A 21,652-nucleotide genomic window follows, 5' to 3' on the forward strand; every position below is an offset into this window, starting at 1 on the left:
CATGAAGAGTCAGACACACTGAAAAACCACTGAATAAGGACTAAACCAGCTTAATCGTCAGCCTGAATTTCAGTTCTTAGGCAAGCAAATATGCCTTCTGTTGCTGCTGCTCCAGAGACTCATTTGACCTTGTCATAGTGGCCTCTATAGTCCTTTATCCTAGCCTGGTCCCCTGCTGGTAAATTATACCTGGGTTTTTTTCCCACACTATATGATCTGATCATGGCAAAAGATCCTGGCTTGACCTTAGAATCAACTCAACTCAGTCCTCTCTTTGATACTGTCATCTTTCCCTTTCCATCACTGTTGCTGATAATAGATTTATAGACTAAAGCAGGATTAGTGCTACAACTGTGATTTGACTGAGCTTAAATAATTAGGGAACAGGTGAAAGAGTGGATGGTTTGGGGTAAAGAAAACTCCTGTGTTCTTTTCCTCATAGATGAGAGGGGGGATGGCAAAAGGGGGGTGGGTTTTGGGAATTTACACTAAGAATTGGAAGCAGCTAAAGACCTTAAGGAAGCCATCAATGAGCCAATATATGGACCCCTATTGTTCACTATGGTAGCATTCTCCTTAAATACGATAATTTTGATAAATTTTTGTTTATGTGCTAAATCAAAAAGTTCAAGAATGAAATTGTTTTAAGAAATAGGTGTTTACAATAAGGTACTATACAATAGCTAGGGTAGAGCTGTTCTTCAGTTCCTTTAGTATCTTTAATTTCATTACTCTATATTGAGCAGGCACAAATTGATTCATGCATTATGTTTCTTATGTCCTTCCTTCTCCTTCCTCCTTCTTAAAGTCCATCCATCCAGATGGATGAAGGTGATGAGGGAATAATCAGGGTGAATAAATCAGGACAGTGTAGGAGAAAAAAGAGATGCTTTACATATGTTATCTCATTTGGTTACTGGCTATAGGCGGAACGTGGAAGTGAGAGAGAGGTGAGAATATTATCTTCAATCCAAATTCTCTGTCCTTTGTCTTTATGATGCAGCTAATTTCAGTCCTGAATATATGGCCTGGCTTTGTTTGACAGCAAGGAGAGTAGTTAGTTGTAGCATAGAAAGAGAAGGAACAGCCACTGTGGCATGAAAAAAATGGTATCATTTTCCTTTTCATATTTCTCAAACACTAGAAGTCAAGGTAGAGTGTATTAGTGAAAATCAACAGTGAATGAATGAAGAAATGAATGACCAATATTCTAGGTGAAATCTACATCAAGTCAACAAGCATTTTGTAAGTACTTACTATGTGCCATACACCATCCTAAGTGCATCAAAAACAGATTAACTTTGCTTGGATCCTGTCTATCTAAATATCCACTTTACCTCCAATAAATCCCTATTTCTATTGAGAATACCACCATCCTTCCAGTCACCAACATAAGCACTTCAAAGTCACTTTTGACTATTCCCTTTCCCTCACCCCACACATCCAGTCAGGTTTGCATCCTCACTTTGCCCTTTCTCCAAATTCAATCAACTGCCAAATCTTGTAAATTCTACCTCCACAACAATTCCCATATCTGCCTTGTCTTACATGGCCATCTCCTTAGTGGCTCAGATAATTGCCTGGATTGTTACAATTGGTTTTCCTGATCCCATTCCCTTTCCAGTAGATCTTTCATACAACTGCCAAATTAATATTTCAAAAATGTTCATCTGACTGGGTACTAAAATCTTCAGTGATTTCTTATTGTCTCTCGGACAAAATACAAACACCTCAGCATATTTACATTTTTTCATAATCTAATTTCTAGAAACTTGAGGGTTCCAGCCTGAACAACAACAACATTTATTCTTAACTAACTTTATTCTCATTTATATACTTTATGTTTCAGACAAATCAACTTCTTTTCTATTTGCCAAACTTGACATGCCATCTTCTGTCTCTATGCTTTTGAACAGATTGTTCTCTATATCTGGAATACCCTCCTTTTCACCTTCACATCTTAGAATCCTTAGCTTTCTTTCAGTATCAATTTACATGCTGCCTCCTACATGAAGCCTTCCTGATTCCAAATAATGAGTATGTTTTCTCTCTCTCTCTTGCTGAGGGCTAGGATGGAGTGCTGTTGGCAGGTTCAGGATAGAACTTTGGGAAACCTGTTCTTTAAGACTGTGCTCATTATCATCCAGAATGGCTCTCCAGGCCCCCCTGGATGTTGCTATCTCCAGGAGATAAACAAGAGAACTACAGAATACAAGGGATATGTAGAATAGATGCCCTTTAAGTTAACATTCTTTAAGACAATAAGAATGGTCAAATTACTAGAACAGGAGATGAATAGATTGTCACATAGACTCACAGTTTCTATCTTTAAATACCCTTACTGCTGGATCAATAAATGGAGCTGCCCTATCTTCTCCCACCTGCCCATGTGTCTTTCTTCTTCATTGCTGTCACTGAGCTACGTGGGGATGCTGGCTGTCTGCCACACTCTCTTCCTCTCTCCCTCCCTCTCTCTATCCTCCAAATTACTTTGTATTTACTCATCTTTCTATATATTATATATCTCCTCAAATAAGCACCTTGAGTGCCCAAACTTTTTTTCCTGCCTTTGTTTCTCCATCACCTTGCATACTGTCTTATACATAGCGACCACTTAATATATGTTGTTGAATGGTAACATTTGTGAAAATAGCATTGGTTTGGCCTGATTCTCCCTTAAGCATTAGAAAATGCACATTTCTCAGGTTCATAAGAGAGTGAAGTGTCTTCTCTTTCCCCTTTCAGGTAAATTCTGAGACAGAGAGCCTAAGGTTGAGGAGGAGTATGAGAATTTGCACCTGGGGTGGGTTGAGTGACCTTAGGTATCAGGCTATACAGAACTGAGATGAATGTAGCTGAGCTGAGAGGGAATAAGAAATGATCAGAACTTGTGGAGGAGTTTGGGTAACTAGGTTCAAGAGGTGTCTAAAGGGCAAATGGTTGAACTATACTCCTAGAGAAGCATGGGCCCTCCTAAATCATAGCAATAACATAACTCCTGACCCAGACAACATTAGGTATAAAAGATGGAAAAAAGACTGATCCAAAGGGATAGACTTTAACAATTATTTTTAATACTTTAAACAAATAAAACTATTCCAAATGACTAGTAGCTCTCCAATACTATTTTAATCTATGAGAAAAGTGGTAAGAATCTGCCCTCCAAATGAAGACCCATATCCTTAGGTAATAACATGGCTAAGATCTATGCCTCAATCCTATTAAAAAGACTTAGTGATTGGAGCTCTAGGAATGGACATAAGAACAGGTGCCAGAAAAGCTTCATGCTAATTGGTGATTACAGTGAACATACTACAATGACACATTAGAACCAAACTCTTACCTTATAGCTAGGTCAGATCATTGAATCCAATTCCCTCATTTTACATGAGGAAAATTATGTTGGTTGTAACATATTAATACTTTTATTTCAAATAATGTTGATTGGAAATTTTATACAGGGTATAATTATATTTCAGAGTATTTTATTATTCCTAGATGTCTTTCCATAAAAAGATAAGCTTAAAAAAACTCATCCTTTTCTATAAAGGAATCATTATGATTACAAGTAATACTTAGATTAAAGCCTGTTATATTGATATACATACTGCAACACCATCTGTAGGCCATCTACAATGTTCTCACAGTTTAGAGGAAATGGCTTCTAGGGTATATAGCAAGTGAACATTGTGTACACCACTGTGTAAGTGTGCAGTACATAATTTTGACCAATTTTATCATAGCATTATAGAATAAACCCACATTTTATTTCTGTATTTTTGTTTTATTTTTATTTTTTCTCTGACCAATGAGTGGCAAATGAGTTGCTCTGAGCCAGTTCTTAAATGAACTTCACCTTCCAGGAAACTTCTAATTTGAAACTCTCTCAGAGTGAAATAAAATTCATGGAATCTTTGAAGTCTAGAATTATATTTTTAGGATAGTTTTAAGTGTCTTTTAACACTATAAGGACTGGGAGCATCAATTGATGCAAAACACTTATTTGATCCTTCCAGGTATTCTTAAAATCTGATTCATCCAATTAACCAATCAAATACTCCAAGATTCAGTGGTATATTGGTTGATCTCCACTCTGACTACAGGCAGCTTTATTGAAAGACTATATATTAGAAACTCAGGGTTTCTGGTTCTGGCAGTTTGTCTCCTGTACTGAAAGTGCAAATGCTCAGAATATGAAATTTTGTACAGTGATGTCACAGTTATCTATAAGAGTTGGGTTGGGATGTTATGTACTATATTTGAATTATCAACATACAAGAATCAAAATAAAATTAATGCTTAAACTATGCTGAATATAATTTACTCTTTGAATATTTAGGATCTCATAGCCTCATTATTATAAATCTCAAATATTCCCAAAGATGTTATTATATTGTATCTTCCTTAAGGGAATCTCACAAATAGTAGACCCAGGATAGGGGCTTAAAATTATACTCTAAGATTCGAATTACTTAGACCAGCTTAAGGTCTTTTCTCATCAAGGGACACTGTTCCTAGTAAACAGCCATTTCTGGACCCACTCCCAGATTCCTCATCTTCCCAGTAGTATTGTTGCTGCACACGAATTGGATTTAAATGGGGCAGAACTGTGCAACCTCATCAGGCTCACTCTCTCCTCCAGAGTCATCAGCGACCGGTGGCAATGTAAAAAGTCAAGACTACTGTTAATTTTGACTGTCATAGTCCAGGATGCAACAGGCGATCTCAGTCTTTTTAAATTAAGGTCTTTCCCAAGTCTCAGTTTGTGGGAGACAAGGCCCATCCAATGAATAAGGGTGAGATAAGAATTGAGACCAAAGATGACCTAGTTTACCATAACAAAAGTATCATTTCAGAAAGGGAAAGACTCTCAAGAGTTTCTGGCAAGAACAGAAAACAACTGCAGTTTACACTCACTCTAAGCCATCAAAACCGAAACTGGGAGCAACCAAAGGCTGAGGTCTATTATTGATCATTCAATTAGTGCTGGAGTTATTTGGATTTAAACGCATAGTCAAGTAGCTTCATTTGAATCACAATAGACTTTTTTAAAGCCTGTTTTTGCAGAGCTATAATTTAAGAAACTATAAAAGAAAAATGCACAAGACAAAGAGTAAATTGTTGCAGGTTTTGGGTAAATAAGAATATGATCTCTCTCCTCTTCTTCCTCTAGACTAATGGAAGTCTAGCAAGTTTCCACATTTTTTCTAGGAGAAAAAAAGAATAAGACCTGTCTCCCCTGAACTAAAACCAAGGAAATCCTTCCCTTTCTACAATCATCCCTCTTCCCCTCATCTCAGTTTAAGGAAATGGTGGCCTCAACCATTGAGCTCCTCTAGAATAAGGTGCCTCAAAAGAATAAACCCAACTTAGCCCATCAATGCCATATGATCAAATTGCATGGCTCAACAAACAACCCCCAGCAAATCAACAAAGTCAAGAAAAACCTACATAGGATATCTCTAAAAATAGAAGTTTCTAGATTGGAGGAGTGCCTCTTTTGTGGGTATGACTTCAGCCTTTGGGCATGGATCATCATTCACAAGTTCTGTGCTTGTGGGGAATATCTCTTTGCTGTTGTTGAATGGAGGCTTCACAGCAGCTGTGATGATTGTGAGTTGCTATAAATACTGTAGATGTAGAAAAAGATATTGGATTTGGATGACTATTGACTCTGATATGAATGTATTTATGTTTTAAACAACAGAGTACAGAAAAATGAGTTTGAATTCTCTGTATCCTTGAATTCTTAGATAAATAAAAGTTTACTGTAATAGTAAGGCCAATCATTTATCTGGTCACAAAAGTAAGAATTCTAAAGAGCTTGCTAATGTTTTATAACTAGAAGATGTAAATTTCTTCCTAGTTTTTTTTTTCCCCCATATCAGTCAATACGTTTTATGCACTACAAAAAAAAAGAGACAAGTATTCATAAATATTCTAAATTTGATGCTACAGGAAAATGTAGTTCAGGCTATTTAATGAATGTGAAATAAGCAATTGATTTAATTAATTTAACTTATTGCAGTCTCTGACTACTAAGCAGATTGCTAAATTTAGTCAGAGAAAAGTATTTTGAAATTAAAACTAATAGAGAATGTTTACTCCTTTCAATAGTGAGATGACTTTTATAGAAAACAGGGGCTTTGCCCCATAATTGACACAAGGAAACTAAATTTAAAAATCTATAGCTGTCTGAAATAAAACTTTTCCAAGACTGAATAGGAGACCTACATAGACTATGTACTAAAATAATGTAATTTCCAAGCCCCTTTCATACAGCTTTACAATTAATAGTAAACATGATAGTTTATTTTCCTTAGCTCACTGTCCTTTTTTTTTTAAGTTGAAGCTTATTGTTTTTATTTTTTTAATTTCAAAAGTTTTAAAAAAAAACTAATTTGTCCTGGGAAACAGAGCCAAGATGGTGGAGAAAAGGCAGGGACTCACCTGAGCTCTCCTAAATTCCCCTCCAAACAACTCTAAATAACATCTCAAAATTAATTCTGGAGCAGTAGAACCCACAGAAGAACAATGTGAAACAATTTTACAGCCCACGACATCTGAGGTGAGAGTGGAGTGCAGTCCAGCACAGACCAGCTCAGACTAGACCACAGCAAACCAGTCACAGGCCTTGGAGGTGACTGAATCAGCGGCAGAGCTCTCTGCCCACAGAGAGTAAGGGAGTTGGACAACTGGTCAGAAGGAGCTTATAGGAGTCCATTTGGTGGCACCGGGTGCAGGACTCTGCTGCATTGACCATATGTGGATCAGGGGCAAAGTCCTAGATGACAGTCCCAGGGTAAGGAAGAGAAATAGCACACCAGCACTTGTAGCATTGGGGGAGGACAAGCCTGGTCATAGTTCCAGGGAGGAAAAAAGTGTTTGTGATCACTCATGCACCAGAGCAAAGGTCAGAAGAGTAGTGACTACACCTCTCCTCAGATCATACCACCTTGGAAGAACTGAAAACTTGTAGAACCCCAGAACTAGCTCTGAAAGCAGCAGCAAGAAAGGCCAAAAACTTGAAACAATGCCCCTTTACCCTTGGAGCAGAGCCCTACTTTAACACAGAGTTAAAAGTCAAGAGATAGGCTGGGAAAATGAACAAACAACAAAAAAAGAACCTGACCATAGAAAGTGACTTTGGTGATGGAAAATTGAAACACAAATTCAGAAGAAAACAAAGTCAAAACTGCTATTTACAAAGCCTCACAGAAAAATGTGAATTACAGGAACAAAATAATTCCTGGAAGAACTGAAAAAAGATTTGAAAAATTCAGTAAGAAAGGTAGAGGAAAAATTGGGAAAAGAAATGAGAGTGATACAAGAAAAACATGACAAGAGAGTCAGCATCTTAGTAAAAAAGGCACCAAAAACACTCAAGAAAATAACACCTTAAAAAACAGAATTGGGCTTATGGTAAAAGAGGCCCAAGATTCCACTGAAAAAAAGAATGCCTTAAAAAGCCGAGCTAGTCAAATGGGAAAAGTGATACAAAAATTCACTGAAGAAAAGTATTCCTTAAAAAGTAGAATAGCCCAAATGGAAAAGGAGGTACAAAGGCTCACTGAAGAAAATAATTCCTTAAAAACTAGGATTGGACAGGAAGAAGCTAATAACTCCAAGAAACAAAAAGACAAAATAAAAAAAAATGAAAAAGGAGAAAATGTGAAATAACTTATTGGAAAAATAACTGACCTGGAAAACAGATCCAGGAGAGATAACTTAAGAATTATTGAACTACTTGAAAGCTATCATTTTTTTAAAAAGGAGCCTAGATGTCATCTTTCAAGAAACTATCAAGGAAAACTACCCAATTTCCTAGAAAAAGACAGTAAAATAGGAATGGAAAAAACTCTCTAATCACCTCCTGAAAGAGATTCCAAAATGAAAAATCCCAGGAGCATTATATCCAAATTTCAGAGCTCCTAGGTCAAGGTGAATATATTTTGAGCAGTCAGAAAGAAACAATTCAAAAATCAAGGAATTACAGTTAGGATAACACAAGATTTAGTAATTTCTACATTAAAGGATTGGAGGTCTTGGAATATGATATCTGGATGGCAAAGGAGCTAGGATTACAACCAAGAATCATCTATCCAGTAAAAAAGAATATTCCTTCAGAAGGAAAAATGGATATTTAATGAAATAGAGGACTTTCAATCATTCCTGATGAAAAGACCAGAGCTGAATAGAAAATCTGATTTTCAAATATAAGACTCAAAAGACAAATTAAAAGGTAAATGGAAAAGAGAGCCATAAGGGATTTAATAAGGCTAAACTGTTTACTTTCCTATATGAGAAGATGATACTTGTACTTCTAAGAACTTTATCATTATTAGGACATTTAGAAGGAAATAAATAGACAGAATGCATCGATGTGAATTGACTATGAAGGGATGATATCCAAAAAACTAAAATTAAGGGGAGAAAAAGAGAGATGAAGGGGAGAAGGGACACAAAAGACACAAAAGAGCTTTTACAGTGGGGAGGAAGATGAGGTGATGGATGATGCTTGAACCTTACTTTCATTGAAATTGGCTCAAAAAGGAATTATATACACACTCAGTTGAGCATAGAAATTTATCTTGCCCTATAAGGAAGTAGGAGGGTAAGGGAATAAGGGGGGGTGGGGTGCTGCTGATCGAAGGTAGGACAGACTGGAGGAAGTGGAAGTCAGAAGCAAAGCATTTTTGAGGATGAGCCAGTAAAAGCAGAGAGAAAGTAGGATAAATGGGGGTGGGAGTGGGGGAATAGGACACAGGAAAATACAGTTAGAAATCATAATGGTGAAAAAAGAAAGAAAAGAAAGAAGGAAGAAAAGAAGGAAGGAAGGAAGGAGGCAGGGAGAGAGGGAGGGAGGGAGGGAAGGAAAAGAAAAAGAAAAATCTGGAAAAACTTACATGAACTGATGCAGAATAAGATGAACAGAACTAGAACATTGTACATAGTAACAGCAATATTGTACAATGAACAATTAAACAACTTAGCTCTTCTCAGAAACACAATGATCCCAGACAATTCCACAGAACTTAAGATGAAGAATGCTATTGACCTGCAGAAAAAGAACTGATAGACTCAATGCAGATTGAATCATATCTTTTTAATCTTTATTTTTCTTGGGTTTTTTATCTGTGTTTTCTTTCACATTATGCATAGTATGGAAATATGTTTTGTATGATTGCACATGTATAACCTATATCAAATTGCTTACCTTCTGAATGAGGGGAGAGGGAAGAAAGGGAAGGAGATAATATGTCCCTTTCATTATCCACTCGCCCCCACTGAAGGGGAGAAAAAGGAAAATTAAAGCCTTCAATACATAGCTGCATAGTCTGGCAAAACAAATGTCCACTTTAACCATATCTGAAAATGTATATCTCTTTCTGCATTTTTAGTCTCTCATCTCTCTATTAGGAAGTAAGCAGCATTGTTACATCTTCATTCTTTTGAACTCATGGTTTGTCACTGGATATTAACCATAGTTCTAAAGTCCCTCAAATATGTCTTTCTCTATAATGTTAGCATTGTAATAAACTGTTCTAGTTCTTTCTACTCACTTCACTTTGCATCAGTTCAGAGAGAGCTTTCCATTTTCCTCTGAAATTGCCCATTTCATTATTTCTTGCCATACAGTAATATTCCCACATTCATATAACACAATCTATTTAGCCATTCCCCAGTTAGAAGCTATCATGAAAAGAGCTGCTATAAATATTATTGTGCATATTTTTCCTCTTTCTTTGATTTCTTTGGTGTATAGGTCTAGTAACAGTATATTAACTAGCTCTCTTAAATGGCGAAACAGATTGGTCAAGTGACTTTTACAAGTCTGAACTTTATCAACTAGGTGCAATCAGTCTTAGTCATTTGGCTAGAGGAGTTAATTACATACAAACATCACAAATCCTTAGAGGAGAGAGAACATAATTACCTTACGCTAAATCTTCAATCAAGTTTTTGGGATCTCGATTATGACACCACACTGATAAAATGGAAGGACAAAAGAGAGTTCTTACTTCCTCTTCAAATTCCTCTTGTTAACTGAAATTAACAAAAAATTCAAGTGTTCTTGGAAGTAATCACCTCCCTGATTTGCTCCCATGGAGCACATTCTCTGATCTTTCTAGTAGGTCGCATTCTCCAGTCTGTTGCTAAAGGACATACTTGACCAGCAGTCATCAAAGGCCTCTGTGACTGAGGGCTGTGTTTTAGATAATTAGTAACTCAACTAGGAAGAGCCATTTCCATCAGTAAATTTATAATCTTCTAGTACTGTAGAAAAGCTTTTCCTTCCTCTTTTTTGGGCCCTGTTTGGTTTGGAATCTGTCTCTCCTTTGGATTTCCAACTAGGGGAAGAAGAGTTTCCCCTAATAAGTTTGAGAGGTTAGGAGTTCTTGCTTAGGTCAGATAAGTCCATTTCTCAATGTTTGCTCTTTTGTGACCTGGGCATAAGGAGAGTTAACATGAAAGAGAACAAGGCACTAGGAAGGTGAAATCTAATCTCAAATTCATACCCTGGTACTATATATGATCTCATTGCTATATGCCACCAAAGCTGCTGGAGGTGGGGAGGGAAAAGCAATCCCATGTCTCCAAGTCCAAGGGAGAGATGTCAAACCAGGCAACACTCAAAAGAGAAGAAAACAGAGATTTTCTACAGCTTTTATAGTCTATTCAGGGGAAAGCTCTTCTAGGCTGAGTAACCATTTTCAACACAACTCTCAGTCACCGGGACACTTAAAGACCAAACAGTAGTTGTTGATTAGACATTTCTTTTAGCCCTAAGAGACCAGAAAATATGGTCCCTCAGAAAGAGCCTGAGCACTTGCTCAGATCAATGAATAAGAAGTACCCCTCTCCAACAGATCAAGGAGGCTCTTCTGATTATTCCAGTTAGAAGAAAAAAGCAATTCCCAGAGCCATAACCTGCCCAAAGAAAATCTTTCCTCTACACGTTCAGGCTATATAGAGAAGGGAAAGTTTTTCAGATGCTTCGGTGGTTTCCAGTTAATTCTGTATTTCCCTTTTCCATATCCTCACTACTAAATATTAACACTTCTCATGTTAACTATCAATTTTATTATTGATGTGTTGAAAGGAAGTTTATAAAAATCAGTCCACCCAAAAATATCTAACCACAAAGTTTTCACTACCCCTCCCTCTGCCTACCAATATTAGTGACAATATCTCTTAAAGTAATATACAGTAGGCTTGATGAAGCAAAGCAATAATGCTACACATAATTATTATGTTTATTCAAATGTGTTCTTTCACCCACCCCCAATTAATTTAGGCACAGCCTAATTTATTATTAAGTACTGGATCAATATAAGCATCAGATAAGGAGATGCTATATGTTAGGGTAGCTCATTTAAAATGGTGAGATTTTTAAAATACATGGTAAGTAAAGAATAAAGTGCTTGACCTTGGGCCTACTAGAAAAAAAATTAATCTGCTAATCTCCTAATCTTGGAGCAACTTGACACTATTATAGGATTCTATAACACTTCTGGTGGAATTTTACAAGGTAGTGGGAAATTATGTGTGCCAAGCAAATAGATTCTAATCAGATTTCTACTTGTCTGGTCACTTTACCTGAGGATTTTTTTTTAACCTCATTCCGTTAGCATGTGCCTTGCAAGCAAGTTAGTAATATATTCATATTAATTCAAGTCAATCACATTGACAATAACAAAGCTGTTGTAGCCTTACTGTATATTCAGTATTCAGAATTCAGTATAATTAAGTCCTTCCTGCATTCCAAAGCAGAGAGTATTCTGCTCTAAGAATCCAAAAGTTGTCATTTTGAAGAATTACCCACAAGGTATTCTCACCCTGAAAAGAATGTCACACATTGGGAGCTCACTGTAGGAATGGGTCAAAGGGATAAAACTGCTATTATAAACTCCTTCTAGCACTTCTTTTTCTGAGAGATAAATCCATTTGGATGAGATCTAAGGACTGGCATAATGAAGGTGTAATCCTGTTTCCCAGGAAAATCATTTTTAACACAATGAAACTGTTTCTCTTAAGCAAAATTATTTCCACAACTCAGCAGATAGTAAGAGTTAATGATGGTAACAAAGCTTGTGCTTCTGAATGAATACTCCTGTGGTGTTCATTTTTAAGTCCCTGTCTAGAATAGCTAAATACATGTGGGTGACTAGCCAATGAGAATCCAATCCTGAAAGTAAGCCAAGTATGGTGAACCTCCTTCCAGAAAGGCTTGATGATGTGGAATGGAGGGATCCTGCCTACCACTTCAGAAAATACACAGGTGTTTTATGATTGTTTCCAGTCTGGTGAAGAAATAGACTTTTGATTGGTTCTTGAGCTGAGTTTAACACAGCTGGGCAGGAAAGGGAAAAGACTTTTGAGGGGTTCATTAGTACCTTCTGAATATACACCCAGTTCCAGTTCAGCAGCTGGAACTTCTTTACCTTCCTTCACTATGTGGTTAGTAGATCACAAATAGTTATAGAAAATCTGCCCATGCTGTGAGGTAAAGAACAAGGCCCTTCCATCCAAGTCATCAACTACTTCCAGAAGCAAGTTTATCAAAATGCACGTGCTCACAGGACCAAGCCCTCATTAGTCAATTCCCCATTACATACCTAAAGGTGTAATAAGTAAATAGTAATTATTTCTCATTTACCCAGGAACCCTGAGAGTCTCCCCCTCCCAGTTTGATTTTTTTTTTTTTTTTATTAAAGGGGCCATCTCTTGAGTAACTTAAAGAAGCCTATTCATTGAATGGGTGTATCTCACTCAAGGTAAGATTGTGGCTCCATAGTGGACCCAACCTAAACCCGAAAGGGCCAGGGTCTCACATGGCATCCTGGACCATCTCCAGTCATCCTGAGGAATATCATGCCACTGGACCCAGCTGGCTCAGGAGAAGAAGGTGAGGTTGGTGACCTTGCACAGCCCTCCCTCACTCATCAAAGTCAACTGCAAGTTGTCATCGTCTTGATATCATGGTCCTCTTCCAGAATGAAGGATAAACACAAAAAACTTAAGGGTGGAGTCAAAAACATCCCAACCCATTTTAAGCCTCAATACCTTAATTAAATGAGTATGTGTCTCAGTCAATCAATCATAGACCTTATGACTACATTTAAAAAACCTTTGAAAGCCATTTGGGGAATGAAAGTATTGCCAGACAGAAATTATGTTCTAATCGGATGAGAGATTTCATTACACTCTCCAAATTCTGAAGAAGAAAAAAAATCACTGAATGAAATAGAATAGGAAAATTTCCAGAAATAGGAATAAGTGACTTCCCAGATACCCACTGAGGAGAAACCACCTAGAGGAGAAGAAAAGAGGCATCAGCTTTGGCCAGGTTTTCCCTCCCCTACTACCACCACTTTGACTCCAGCTTCAAAGGTTCAGAGGATGTGAATTTTCCTTCTTCCCACTGGTGTCCTAAATGGCATCTTTGGATCAGCTGTCAGCCGGGTCTGTGTCACCTGGAGCTAAGGACAGACTGAATTCATTCATCAAGGAACCCAGAAAAGAAATAATGCCTAAGGGAAATTTCTTGAGCAGTCTCCTAAAAATGAGAGAAAGGCAGTTCCATCAACTAGGGGCTGGGAGCTACCCTTTTGCCACATGTGCTTTCTGTGTATAAACCCATTTTTCCCTGGATTCCATATGTACTTTTGGGATGGTACGTCGCAGACCCTTGGTGTCCTAGTGTACCACTATTCTTAATGTACCACCTTAGAAAGTACCCCTTTCTAAACTTGGATGATTAGCTAAATGATTCTCAATTGATCATCTTATAGAGAAGCACACTGAGGGCAGCTAGGTGGTTCATTGGATAGAGCATAGGTCCTGGAGTCAGGAGGACCTGAGTTCAAATCCAGCCTTAGACACTTACTAGCTGTGTGACTCTGGGTAAGTCACTTAACACAGAGAGAGAGAGAGAGAGAGAGAGAGAGAGAGAGAGAGAGAGAGAGAGAGAGAGAGAGAAGAGAAGAATACTGGGGACTCAAGCCAATGGCATTAGATAATCATCCCTGATTCCCCATGGAATCATGTGACAGAGATATAGCTGGTCAAGATTTGGGGATCTTCCTCTTGAGTGGGAATTGGGATAAGCCTGCTCCATGATTTATACATATGTTAACTAAATTTTTTTTTGCTTATATTTATGATTTTTCAGTGGGGCAGCTAGGTGGCGCAGTGGATACAGTGCCAGACTTGGAGTCAGGAGGACTCATTCTTCTGAGTTCATCACTTAATAACTGTGTGACCCTGGGTAAGTCACTTAGCCCCGTTTGTAAAATGAGCTGGAGAAAGAAATGGCAAACCACTCCAGTATCTTTGTCCAGAAAATCCCAGATGGGTTCATGAAGAGTTGGACACAATCACTTTCAGTGTAACTGAATGTATATACTACAAAGAGGAAAAGAGGGAAAGGCGAATGAAGTGACTTCGGCAATTTTCAAATCTCTTTCCAGCAATGGCAGATGGAGACTAATCACACAGAATACCCTAAGGACAGGAATTGTCAATTCCTAAAAAATAATTGAATATAGACAAAGATCAAGATGAAGGACAGGTCTTGACAGAGACAAGTAGAAAGAGAGCAAGGGAAACTGGAAACGATAGCTGTTGGTGGTCGTGAACCCCAACAAAAAAATTTTGTTGTCCTATCTGGTTTATTAAGAGAGGAATTTAACTTGAATGTCATTGTTATCTATAGTAGGTTACATTGTAGTATCACTCCTGTGAAGAGTTATCCTTCAAAAAAAGAACATTTTTTTATAAAGTAAGAATTTACATCTTGGAACAAAATCAAGGGAGTACTTAGACTGGAGATGCTAAAAAAGAAATGTGTTTTGAGTAAAATACGATGAGTAACAAGACCCAGCAGATGTCATCTTATCCTTCAGGCAAGTGATCTGCTATCTAGCACAATAAAGGAAAATGAATTCAGTGAATTGAAGGTTTGGAGAATACAAGAAAAACAAAGATCTAAAAAGTCTGCGCTATATTACTATGTTCCATTGTGAATTTTTAGACACTATTTATATATGCCTTAAGGCAAAAGCCAAGGATGGTACTGCTCCCTATTTTCAAATTTTGCTGCTGCCTTTTAATGTGCTACTGAATGAAGACAATAGCTCCCATTTATATTGTGCTTTCATTTTCCCAAAGCACTTGCCTCACAACTCCGCCTCCTGCTTTGATGTGGATAGGGTAAGTTCATTGTCCTCACTTTACAGAAAGGGAAACTGAGGCTTAGAGAAGAGTCAAAACCTAAGTGCCCCTAGTTCAGTGCTTCTTTTCTGCCTCTTCTCATTCCATTTCTAATTCTAGCTCGGGCCAAACTGCTGTCTCCAGGGAGGAGTCCTAAACCCCTTATTAAAAACTTGATAACAATTGTTTTATTTTTTATTCAATTTGTAGTTATCTTTATAATCAGTTCTTGATTATCTATGGAAATCATTGACAGTAGTGATGTTTATACTCCAATGTAACAAATATTGTGATCTAAAAATTATTTTTTATTAGTTTATTTATTTTTAGTTTTCAACATTCACTTTCATAAAATTTAATCTCTCCCGTCCCTCCCCAAGACAACATGCCGTCTGATATAGGCTCTACACATACATTCCTATTAAACACATTTTCACACTGATCATGTTGCACAGAAGAATTTAAAAATCATTTTTATTTGGCTTTGCATTTTATGATTTGGGGCTTGCATTTCATAAAGTAAGGCTGAATATGCATATTTAGGTCTTCTTTTGCTTCAGCACTTTAGAAGACCTGTAAATTCAACTCCCAAACATGAGTATGTCTTCATCCTGTGGATCTCTGGTACATGTACATGTCTTCCCCAAGGTTCTCCATACTGGACCCAACCAATGCACTTCAGGCTTTCCTCTCCTTTTTTAAAAATACATTTTATTAATACCTTTTGTTTTTACATCACAATTATTTCTGGAGAAGAAAGCTCTTCCTCCCAACCACCTCTAGATTGAGCTGTCCTTTGTAACAATAACAAAAAAGTGATTATGCAAAAACACTCAGTACAGTAACCGCATCTGACAATATATACAAGATTCTGCTCTAGTGGTCACCGGCCTCTCTGCTCTAAGGAGGTATGTGATGTATTATTGGTTTTTCATTTATTTATGAGTTCAGCTTCATTTCAGAAACTGTTTTCTCTACATTGCTGCTTATTTCCCCTTTCATCAGCTCCTATACCTCCTGTTCTTTTAATATTCATAAGCCAAATATTAAAATTAATTTCATTCTCTAAACAAGCAAGGAAGTTGCCCAAAGGCAAATGGATGGCAGGGTGGCCATTTGGAATTGAAAACCTGGAGAACAACCTCCAAACTAGTTGGTTTTTTGGGTTTTTTTGAGAGAGAGAGAGATAAAAAGAAATTTTCCGTATTCAAATCAAGGGATCCATATTACTGTACTTTTCCTATTCCTCCTTAGAATGCTTGCCCAAACCTTACATACCCTTTACAAAGCTTGTACCAAGGCAGACTGACCACTACTTCCTGAGGCTGCTTCTAACTGATTCAGAACAGGACCAAATTAGATACTGCAGGAATCAGTGATGGTATAAACAACCTCCCTCAGTTAAACCTTCTGAAGCAGTCAGGTGAAAAAAATAAGCTGATAACCTTGGAGAATAATTTGTAAAATTCATAGGGAAATGATAAAAAAAAAAACAACCCTACCTTTATTTTTCCCAAGGGTGTCTAAAGAGATATGAAAAGTTCCAAAACTAAGAGAATGTCCAATATCTAGAATGGTTGCTTTGTACAGATAGAAGTTATTGATTTAATTAATTAATATTAGACAAATTCAAAAAACTTGTGATACTGATAAGCAAAGCAAGTTATTTAAGAAAAGTATTTCATACTTTTTGGTTTTTTGCTTTCTGAGTAATAGGGATAGTGGAAAGACAGTGATGGTGATAGCTAATCTATACACACAGTGACCCTCATTGAAGTTTTAGGCTATTAAACTAAACCTGCACTAAGACTTTGGGGACATTCTGTGCATATGGCACTTTACATACACTATCTCATTTGAGACTCACAACAACCCTCTTATGTTCCCCATTTTACAGAAGAAAAAACTGAGGCTTAGTCAAGTGCTTTGCCCATGCTCACAGAGCTGCTAAATGTCAGAAGTGAGGACTGAACTTCAGTCTTCTGATTCTAGGTCCAGTGCTCTAGCACACTGCCTCTCTGAGCAGCATTCTATTAACATAACTGTGAAGTAATGCCCATTAAAATCTAAATGATGTCAGTTGATGGTGGAAAACATCTGTTACATTTAGATATGTTCAACACAGTTTCAGTACATTTTCTTCTCAGGGTGATATACAGTAATTTACAGTAATGAAGTCCCACAAATAACTGATAGGGCATGTAAAAAAGCAAATGGCAAGTGAGAGGGAAGATTTTCATCTGGGATACAAACATCCCACAATGGTATTTATAGTTTTATTTTCTCCATAGTTTCTCTTCTTAAATTAATAGCATAGCTATAGAAGTGTAATCTTGATCAAAGGAAATGGATTGAAACTAATTATCTCATACCATGGAATTGTGGGTCATTGAAAAACTCCTCAGAAGAGCCTGAAGTTCTGTCTCTTTGAAAATAAATGCTTTCTACTGTCATGTGAGGGTAAGTTTTTGGTGTCCAAATGTTGACACTAAAATGGGGAGAGATGGATTTTGTCTGGGGACAACTTGAACAGGGAACAAAGTGAAGATCTGAGTCCCTTAGCACTATATTCTAACCAAACAAGTATCAAGGCATTCATTCATTCATTCATTCAGCAAATATTTATAAGGCCATCACAATGCACAACTCCCTGTGCATAGTTATATCAAAGACAAATGTATTATAGTTTAGAAATAACCATAAAATTCTTTAAAGAAGATAAAATTCTTCTGTAATTGCCATTCCTTGGTTGAGTGACCTTGGATAAGTTCATTGCTCCATCTTATAAAAAAAAAAATGGGAGTACACATTTTTGATAAATGATTCTAACTGCCTAAGTGACAGGTATGTTGGAAATCCTTGCCACAAGGCTATAAATACTATAGATGTTGTTTAAATCAGATGATAAATGATTAGTATTTATAAAATGCTTTGGATTTTAACCTACTTTATATAACACGAGTAATATAGGTCAGCAGTATCATTTCCATTGTTTAGATAAAGAAACTGAATCACAGAAGAAACTGAGTCAAGATCTGATAGCAAATTACAAATAGAAATCTCTGTCCATTTTGTACTTTTTCTCAAACTGAAAATTCTTATAACTTCACATTACTTCAGTTCCAAATACCAGCCTGAATTCAAGCCAAATTTTTCCATTTACTCCAAACATGTTATTTTAGGAAACAAACCTATGGTATGTTCTTTGTTTATACTACTTATGCCTGCATTTCTAATCTTCTAATAATATCAGCTTCACAGTGTAGGAATACTGCTTTGTGGCTCAGCTAGTTTGGGCTCCACTATCTTTGCAAAGAAAACCCCATGGACAGAGAAGACCGTGAGGTCACAAAAAGTCTGACGTGACAGAAGTGACTCAGCAACAACAACTGGTAATCACAATACTCCCTAACAACAAATATATATATACGTATATATATGTAAATACACACATATATATGTATATGTACACACATACATTTATACATATACATATATATACACACATCTATATTCAACATGATATGAGTAGACAACTACTGAAAAAGATATGTATATATGAGGTGTGAGGAAAGGTGATATGTAGGTCTGTGTTTGTTGTAGAAACTATGTAGAGCTATATGTCAAGACATAAAGAGGACAAGATCCTCCCACACACAAGACTGAACAGACCTCTGATCAAAGGTTTATGGGAGGACATAGTCAAGAATCATATGAAATTAGAAAGCATTGATGGGTTGTGTCTTCCACTATTAGAGGGAATATTCATATTGATTAGATAAGTTGTTGACCTGTAAATGCACTCAGAACTTCTTTCCATTTGAACCAGTTGTGCTGGGAAAGGTAACAATTACCATCTATTGATGACAGAACATCAGAGAGCAAGGAAAGGGACCAACAAGGAAATGACCCTCCACTGAGAGCGATGGAGACAGCCTGGAGTGATCACAAAGGTGGACAAAAAGGGCTACAGTTGTAGAGGAAAGGTTGAGAAGCAGGGACTAAGTAGAATTGCAAACTGGACCAGGGATGAAACAACTACCACCAATGAGGGCCTGAGGAGAGCTACAGTAGGACCATCAAGGGCAGCAACAGATAGCAGTAGTCAGGACCAGTGTGATGAAGGGCTAGATCTGCCCAAAGCAACCCAGGACACAAGCCAGAGGACAATGGAGGGGAACACTTATGGGGAGAAACAAACCCTGGTTGTTCCCAGCCTACCCACAAATTACTCTGAGGGAATGTATTGAGAGCTATCATTTTTGTGGGCTTATTTATGAGTTCTATTTGCTTCCATTAACTTGTAAAATAAAACTGTTCATATTTTTTAGTCTTTTGCGCCTATATGTACGTAAAAGGAGTTAATGACTATCCTTGATGAGAGAGAGGGAGAATGGGATGTTAGATACTTAAATTTCCAGATTCTCTGGGTTGGAGCAAGAAACCAGGAAAGTAAAAAGTTCACTAAAACATAATAAAGCACTTTTGTGTTAGAAGGGAATTTCTAACATGAGGGTTACAGGTTAATGCATATCTCATGATCAATAGGCACTGTGGTAAGTGAGGGGAATATGATGTTAAAAACTAAACAGTCCCTACCCTCAAAGAGCTTTCCTTCTGTCAGATGAAGCAAGATACGCAGTTATAAGTAAATACAAAATATATACAAGGTTTAACTAACAACTAGGGGAAGCTCATGAGCAAGTTTAGGGCTCTCTCTCCTGGGGCCTGACAGTCAAAGTCTTCCAGCTAAGACAATGGCCACTGTAGATAACTCTGCATCCATCTCTTTACTCCAGAAATGAAACTTTTCTTTCAAGCTACTGTCTAGAAAGTAGCCAAGGGACCCAGGTGCACATAATGTTTTCTCAATTTACAGTCTCTAGAGACAATGCTCAGTTTGTCTTGGATACTTTTACAAGGTTCATGGGGAATAAAACTGTTACTCTTCCCACTCTCTGTGGTTCTGTACAGTTCCACTCCCAGTTCTGCTTTGCTGGGCAAAATTTCTTTAAAAGGGGATTCCTCCATCCCTCGTGTCTCAGTCTCTAAGTATTCCATGATCATAGCAATAGCTTTAATTTTCTTAGTCAACAAATATTACCATAGATTAAAGGCTTGAGAATGAAAGTAAACATTTAGGAAAATAACAAAGCCTCTAAAATTTTGGTTGCTACCTAGCCCAAAAGGGATAATGGGAACAGGAAATAAAGGGATTGACTACCAAAATGGAAGATTACTTTCTCCACGGAGGAGTAAGGGAGGGGGAAGAGAGTGATTATGTCACCCTTGCAATCCATGCTTGGACTGCATTGGAGGTCCAGTTCAATCCATAGATCACATTGATAAGGCTGAATGATTATAAATGCTCAATTCCATGCTCAAATGCCCCAGCATCAACCCTATTGGTTTTAAAATAGCACTTGTTTTGTAATAGTCTTACTTTCTTTAGTCACCCGCCAAAACTTTCTGACACCTGTTCAAGTTCAAGATCATGAGTTAGTTGCCCCTCTCCAAGAACTTGAGGAATTCTGGATAAAATAATCAGCCACCAAGTAACACCCCTACTCCAAGATTTCTGAGTGTGTATCAGGGTGATGGGGTGATCAAGAAAGGTGTCATGTAGGCGATAGAACTTGAGTTTTGAAGGAAACCAAGAATTCTAAGAGGCAGAGTTGAGGAGGGAGCACATTCCAGACAAAGGGGACAGAATGTGCCAAAGTATGGTGACAAGAAATAGAAAGTTGTATATAAGGAATAGTAAAGAGGTCAAATAAGATATATAAATGGGATTAACATGTAGTAAATCTGAAAAAAAAAAAAGGTGTCCTAGACTATGAAGAGCTTTAAACAAAGGAGTTTATATTTCATAATAGGGAGAAAATAGGGAGCTGCCAGAGCTTCCTGAGAATGACATGGTCATATCTGTGCTTTAGGAATGTTACTCTGGAAGCTATATATAGAATGGATAGCATATACAATACGTATATGAGTGTACATGTATGTATGTTAAATGAATATTATATATATATATGCATATATATTATTTTTTAATGAGGGGACAGGCTAATAATAGCCTAGTCCTCATGAGTATGTGTAGCTTACTCAGCTGATACAATGAACTGTATGCTCTGGTATTGTTTTGGATCTGTTTATCATGTGAAAAAGAGCTTTTCTGTTTTCTACTGAATGGGGGCTGAGATTACTTACAAAATGCATGCAAAAGATAGTAACAAGATAATTCAGGAATTCTTTCCATGATGGCTATGATCAGAGACTGTAAGCCTTTCGATGGAAAGAGAGGCCTTCATCACCCTATCTGGGCCCACATCTGGTTATGAAGATATGGGGCTGTTTTTTAGCTTCTTTGTGTTTCTTCTTTCCTGCTTTTAGGTGAAGAAGTATTGAACAAGAGTGCAACTTAGTGAGTTTCAAA

At 37.2% G+C, this 21,652-nt stretch overlaps 1 protein-coding gene across 4 annotated transcripts in view; it reads right to left on the minus strand.

Annotated features, from left to right (window-relative positions):
• LOC140496840 (uncharacterized) overlaps positions 1–21,652 on the minus strand; it is a 70,503-nt gene that overhangs the window by 26,351 nt on the left and 22,500 nt on the right. Inside the window, exon 2 of one of the 4 annotated variants that reach the window (XM_072597135.1) lies at positions 15,669–15,909. The exons of the other annotated variants lie outside the window; for them this stretch is intronic. The gene's annotated coding sequence lies outside the window, so the exon portion shown is untranslated. Of the gene's footprint in view, positions 1–15,668; positions 15,910–21,652 lie in introns of those variants that run through there. 4 annotated transcript variants of the gene reach the window in all.

Source organism: Notamacropus eugenii, chromosome 3, assembly GCF_028372415.1.
Source record: "Notamacropus eugenii isolate mMacEug1 chromosome 3, mMacEug1.pri_v2, whole genome shotgun sequence".
NCBI classification, from domain to species: Eukaryota; Metazoa; Chordata; class Mammalia; order Diprotodontia; family Macropodidae; genus Notamacropus; species Notamacropus eugenii.